Source organism: Phoxinus phoxinus (assembly GCF_949152265.1).
Source record: "Phoxinus phoxinus genome assembly, chromosome: 4".
NCBI lineage: Eukaryota > Metazoa > Chordata > Actinopteri > Cypriniformes > Leuciscidae > Phoxinus > Phoxinus phoxinus.
Genome location: NC_136879.1, coordinates 41,748,800 through 41,756,321, shown reverse-complemented (window position 1 = coordinate 41,756,321; position 7,522 = coordinate 41,748,800). Strand labels below are relative to the sequence as shown.

At 38.2% G+C, this 7,522-nt stretch overlaps 1 long non-coding RNA gene across 2 annotated transcripts in view; it reads left to right on the top strand.

The window, feature by feature from the left end:
* The window catches only part of LOC306997128, a 30,110-nt gene extending 28,027 nt beyond the window's left edge, over positions 1-2,083 (top strand). For both annotated transcript variants that reach the window (XR_013797269.1, XR_013797270.1), the window contains one exon: positions 876-2,083. This is a non-coding gene — a long non-coding RNA (uncharacterized lncRNA). The remainder of the gene's footprint in view (positions 1-875) is intronic.
* The last annotated feature ends 5,439 nt before the right edge of the window (positions 2,084-7,522 follow it).

The window sequence follows — 7,522 nt, the reverse complement described above, 5'->3', positions numbered from 1 at the left end:
ATCTGCTTCCGCTCTGGAAGTCTATGGCATCCTATAGAACCGCTTTCGGGAAAGTTATGAAATTTCACACAGATTTGGAGTTTCTAACGCAACCGCTCTAGCGCCACTAACTGTCCAAAGTTTATGCTAATAACGTTTATGCTAATAACTTTTGATTCGTAAGGGCTACTTCTTTTTCCCCTCTGATTCCTTGGCTCAAGACGATTGGATTGACGTAATTTTCTGTCATGAAAATTTTCCCTCCATGTTGAATTTTCCAAAAATTTTCACGGAAATTTGACCAAGTTTGGAATTTGAGTTGATTCGTCAAAACGTTTCGAATAACGCGCGGGACGAATTCGACGAAGAGCGCGTCAAAATGGACGTGAGGCTATATCTCCGCAATGCTTTAGCGTGTTGTGACCAAACTTGGTGTGGGCTATGACAACCGTGACCTGAGGGTACCTGCACAGTTTTGGCACAGTGCCACCTAGTGGTCAGGAGATATGCATTTTTTTTATACTACTGAACGGTTTTGCCAAAAATCACAAAACCTATGTCTTTAGATACCCAATTTTTCCATGACTGTATTTATGATTTTTAAGCCACTTTGTCTAAAGTTCTTAGCCTAAAAATCCTCTATGTCTTTAATTGCTCATTGTTGCAGTTGGTCTGTTGGCATGACTTATCGTGCCTTCTTTGTGCTTGGCCCTTTTATTGCTGCTTGCAATATATATATTTTTTTCCATTTGTTTTCAATTGGACTGCCACGTATTTTGTTTTGACAAGGTGCTGAGCGTCTATTTCACACTTGCCATTTATTTCTGGACGCCTAGAGCTGAAAAATGTTCAACTTAGTATAAAACGCAGTGCTCATCACTTTCACTTTTCCCCAGCCGTCCAATCAGTGGAGGAGGGGCGGGACAAAAACCACACCGACCAATCGTAACATCCTGTTAGTACAACGGCAACAGACGACAAGAAGAAGCACAGCAACGGAACAAAATCATTTAAAACAAGAGCCAGAGAAACTTCTTTACGTTGTATCTACGTATTTATATTAAGAAACAAACTATCTGCAAAATCTTTAAAACTTCTGCTTATATTCCGTATCCTAACAACTAAACCGGTTCAAGTTGCGTTTTCGGAAGAGTTGCGTTTTTAGTCAGCTTTGGTGGACACACGGCCAAAAAATCTAATAAAATGAGTACAGTCTAAAAAATGCTGGGTTGTTTCAACCCATGTTTGGGTCAAATATGGACAAACCCAACCGTTGTGCTTAAAATGTAATATAAAAAGTAAAAAAAAAGTCCATATTTGACCCAAACATGGGTTGAAACGACCCAGCATTTTTAGATTGTATATAAATAATGCTAAATTAACACACATTCTGAATGCACACACTATTGTGTCATTCGTTGTGCTTTTGAAACGGTGTTTAAAATATTCCAGGAATTATGGGATACCCTGGCCATCGACCAAGGTCATGGCTTAACTTCTCAGTGGAGTGTGTGAAACTGAGCTGTTCATTCATCGTTACACACACACACACACACACACACTGAGAGCTAACTAATTATAATGGCTTGAGCCCGTAATAGGCCTGAAACTGTGGATGTGAGTGAGGTCACCGGTCGTGACCTTCGACCCCTGACAGCTCGTTCGCCTCTCCCGCGGAAGGTCGCGAAAGAGCACGTCTCCCAGACTGCGAGCCGATTGGCTCCTGGGGAATTCCTCCGACCGGAGGGAGTGAAGGAACATTCCAGCTCGCGGAGGAGGGATGGAGAGTGATGGATGATGCAAACACAGCGAGAGGAAAAGAAGACAAATTGTTGCGTTCACTGCGGCATCTCTGACCTCAGCCTCGCTAATCGCCGTCTACGGTTTCACGCCGCAGCTGTTGCGTTAGCGGCTAGCAGCTAGCAGAACGCTCGCAGACAGAACAGCAGACTGGTGCAAATGTGTGTGTGCTTCTCAGAAAACCACAAGGCTATTTTCTGCAACAGAAATGCACAAGTTTGTTGTTTATTAGAATGACTTGCAAGATTTCTTGCTATTAACTGTAAGATGTTGTGTGAGATTTGTAAACGTTTTATGCCGTGTGTGTGTGTGTGTAAGTACTCCTGCTATAATCAACTGATATGTCTAAACTGAAAGTGCCGGTTATGACTATTTTTGATAATCTTCAGTGCTACTCTAGCAAGTGTATTTTCTCTGTCTCAAATAAAATGATTTTCTTTACCTATCATAATGTGTGTGTTTTGTTGTTTATTTATGAATGAATGAATTTTATATTTCTGAATGAAGGAATTAATTAATTAAATGGATTTCTTTATTTATTTATGAATTAATTTATTTATTTATAATGAATTAATTTATGAGTGAATTAATTAATTAATTTTAGTTATTTATTAATTCATCTATTCATATGTTAATACATTATACATTTTATGAATAATTTTTTTTAGGAAGGAATGAAGGAATGATTTTTTTATGAATAAACGAGTGAATTAATTAATTTAGTTATTTATTAATACATTTACGTATTTATGAATTTATTTATTAATGAGTGAATTAATTAATTTATAATTAATTTATGAGTGAATTAATTAATTTATTTTATTTATTTATTTATTTATTCATAGGTTAATAAATTATAAATTATTTTATGAATTTTTTTTTTATGAATAAATGAGTGAATTAATTTATTAATGAGTGAATTAATTTATGAATGAATTTATTAATTAATTAATTTATGAGTGAATTAATTAATTTATGTATTAATTAAAAATGTATTATGAATTGTTTTATTAATGAATTAATTAATTTATTAATAAATTAATGTATTAATTACACTGATAAGAAAATACAAAATAGGGGTACATACGGCTATCATAGTGCAATTTTCTAAAACTCTTGAGAATACATCACACACAAACACTGTAAAATAGTCCATTTATAATTAATTAGATTAAACTATTTTTGTCCACTTTTTGTATTTTTGTCAGGACTTAATGAAGCGTATTAATATTTTTCATATTCATAAATATATTTCAATTATCTGCAATAAACAGTTTTTAAGTCAGTATAATCGAATCGTCCTGATTTCTGCTGTGAACTCTATGTGTGTGTGTGTTTGTGAGTGTATGTGTGTGTGTGTGTGTGTTATGCTGAGCGTCTTGCGGTACAGTAATTCTGTGGATACAATGAGCTGTGTGACCTTTGACCTCCAGACTTAATGCATTCAGCGTCTGTTTCACTGTTCAGCATCAGGACTGAATGTGTGTGTGTGTGTGCGAGAGAGAGAGACACTAACTCTGTTCTTATAGTGAACACAGACAGCATCCTCATAAGTGACTGATTTAAAATGCTTTACATGGGCAACATAAAATAATATAATTAGATGAAACTATCTGTCATGTTGACATATCTATATTTATAATCAGAATGTCCTCATATTGGATGATTTGTTTTCTTCATCATGCAGGGTATATGCAATGCCATCTTTAAATGTGCCCAAAATAAGTGGCCAAAATATGCTGCCTACTCTTAAGTAATTACGAGCTTATATATAATTATGCTGCCTACTTTTGAGAAGGTCAGGACCTATGATGGCTTAAAATGCTGCCTAGGTAGGAGACCGGTAGGTTGAAACAGCTAGTTTGAGTGAGCATGAGCATATATATTGTGTGTGTGTGTGTGTGTGTTTGTGTATGGGTGTATTCTGCCTCATATATAATTGTTTTTCTTGTTTCAGGAGAATAGGGAGTGACTGGAGGAATTTTGAGAAGGAACAGATTACCCATAATTCATGAGAAAAACTGAACCTGCTTCCTGTCTGGAGTCCCGTTCGCCTCCAAACCCGGCGGATCAGCGAGTGTTGAGCTGGTAAACTCACGTGAGCAAAGAACAACTACACACAGACTTCAGAAACTAGTCAGGACACTAAGAGACTTGTATTTTTAACACACGCACGCACGCACACGCACGCACGCACACACACAGACGCACACACTCAATCACACATCACACACATGCGCGCACACACACACACACACACACAGACGCACACACTTAATCACACACACACACACTGACTCGCACACACACAGACAGACGCACACACACTCAATCACACATCACACACACACACACACACACACACACTCACTCACTCACTCACTCACTCACTCACTTACACTGACACTTACACAGACACTTACACTCAATCACACACACAGACACACACACACACACAAAAAAAAAACACACAAGCACACACACAGACGCACGGACACTCACACACAGACGCACGGACACTCACACACACGGACACTCACACACACACACACACACACACGGACACACACAGACACTCACACACACACGGACACACACAAACACACACACACACACATACACACACACACTCACTCACTTACACAGACACTCTCACACACACACACACACACACACACACACACACACACACACACACATACACACACACACACACACACACACACAGAGACATACGAACACACACAGACGCACAGACACTCACACACACACACACACATACACACAAGCCCACACACAGAGACACACGAACACACAGACGCACGGACACTCACACACAGACACACGGACATTCTCACACACACAAACACACACACACACACACACACACACACACACACACGGACACTCACACACACACACACACACACGGACACTCACACACACACGGACACACACAGACACTCACACTCACACACACAGACACTCACACACACACACGGACACACACACAAACACACACATACACACACACTCACTCACTTACACAGACACTCACACACACACACACACACACACACACACACACTCACTTACACAGACACTCACATATGTTTTTAGACAAAACGTGATTTGGCTGATTTATGAGTCTTCAAATAATAGATATTTTTGAGTCATGAAGATATAGAGAATGATTTTGTGAGAGCAGTTAACGGTTTAGGACGTGCAGTCTGGCCCTGCATGACACCATCTTCCCCACCGGCACATGTCCTGTGTTTGATATCAACACTGGAGGATGCAGCGAAAGCCAACAATTTCAAAATGTAAACGTGATTTTCTTGTGTTGTGGTGTCTTTATAAAGAGCAGATTTCTGATAGTTATCAGTGTTTTGTTGCACATGTAAACACAGACAGCACGGGCGCTGCGGTTGCTAACATGTTCAGAGTGGTTGTTAGGCTCTTCACTTGACCTTCCATTTCTAGCTTAATGAATGAACAAGTGATATCAATTTCAGTCGTTTTTACATAAAAAAAAGTAATTTTTATGCCACCCTCTAAATTAAGAGTGTAATACTATGTACATTACACTCTTAAAAAAATATTTTCACAGCGATGCCATAGAAGAGAACCATTTTTGGGTTCTCCAAAGAACCTTTAAAATTAACAGATCTCAGGGCTTGCAAAATCGCCCGCCCGACGTCCCGGGGCTATTGTGTTTTCCAGTCGGGCTACCAAAATGCATAACCGGCCTGCCCGACGGGCTATCTGAACTAGTGTTCGCTTCAGTCTTGTTATAATCAGATTCAGCGCGTTCTTCGTCTTCAATCCGCAGTGGCGCCGAACAGAGCGCACGTCAGAAACAGAGGACAGGGTGTGTGTGTGTGTGTGTGTATCTGAGCCTCATTGGTCTGTCACTGCTCGTCAATGTCAGAATATTAGAGATTACCAATCAAATCAAAGTAGGCGGGATTTATATTCACAGAAGCTACTGAGCGCGAATTTGAGCAGAGGGACTCGACGCTTCAGTTCATGGTCAAGTGCGATAATGTAAGTAGCTAAACTAAATATTTCACATTTGACTTTTTGTTTTAGGTCATAAATGTTAAACAAATGACAAATTATCAGGCAAACGAATTTACTTGTTTAATTTCGCCATTTTGAACTGAAAATAGGCCTTTGTAACGTGACTCGTGGAATGTAATTCGTTTACTGTCATTGTGAGGGGACGAGAAACAAAGCCGTTTTCATCTTGTTAGGCACAATATTAATAACGAATGTGTATTGTGTACATGTTGAGAATTAATATAGTACAATTTGTAGCATTCAGTAAATTAAAAAAGTTCAGCTTTAGGAGGGGAAGAGACAGGGCAAGATGAGGAGACAGAGAAAAAGAAAGAGTGATGGTGGATAAGAAGTGAGAGCAGGTATTGACAAATCTACTGCCCGCTGACATGGTTTTCAAGCTATTTCTTATCCTTTTTTTGGCCTTCAAACGTCTTGAAATGCACATATCAGAGAAATAAAAAATTTGAACCCCCTAACAACCTTACATTTAGGACCTATTTGATTATAAAGCCCTGTCTACGGCCCTGTATTAAGATCAATAATGTATGTGTACATATTGTGAATAAATGTAATAAACTTAGTTAGGCTACCTAGCTTTCCTAGTAGCTTTCAGTAAATTAACGTGTCTAAGAAAATGATTCATAAATCAACCTATCAGCTGACCCCAAGTTTACTTTCGTCATTGACAGATAAAAATGAAAAGCCTATCAGTCAAAGCTCAGCTTTAGGACAGGAAGAGCCAGAGCAAGAGAAAAACAAAGAGAAAAAGAGTGATGCTGATGAGGAGAGAAAAATAATCAGCTGTGTGACATGGTTTTAAAGCTATTGTTGTCCAATTTTTTTGGCATTCAAAACATCTTAAAGTGCATATATGTAGATTAGAGAAATCAAAATTTTCTCGGGCCCCCGAACACCCCTAACTAGTCTACCTCACATTTGGGACCTCAGTGATGATAAAACCCTGCCATCTGCATGTTAATGAAACTAGTTAATTGTGAGCGTTAGACCCTAACCCAAAGTGTTACCTTTTTTTAAATTTATTTTTTCATACCCTCATTGGGGGCTGAGCCACAGACAGATTCATGTTCCATACTGGTCACACACATTTCACTTCAGAGAACCAGATGTATATTTGTATTGATGATTCTAATTTGATTATTTTATATCCAATTGTTGATATTTGTGTTTTGAAAAAGTTGTTGATTCATGTTTTGACTCCTAACCAATTTTCTACATTAAAAATTGTCTTTTTATGTGGGCTAGTAAAATTAATTTCGGGCTACCAAAAACTGAAGAGTGCCTGCCCGAAGTGCTACCAGCAATTTAGAAATTCTGCGAGCCCTGGATCTTAAAACAACAATTTTTGTGTAGAATATTCATTATATTTTAATAATCTAAATAACTTTTTATTGAATGGAAATGGTTTCATGGATGTTAAAAGTTCTTCATGGAATTATAGATGGGCTTCCAGAAGTAAAACGTTTTTTTTTTACAATAACTTATAAACTTACTGTGAGCTACGAGGTTGTTAATCGATGGTATTTGCTTCTGTTGAAGGCGTCAGCCCACATTATTTCAACTTATTTTTTAAAACAATCGTGTTTAACAGCAGAATACCAGGTGAAAAACTACATTACCCATGATGCTCTACAGAAAATTCCACCAATCAGAGTCGAAA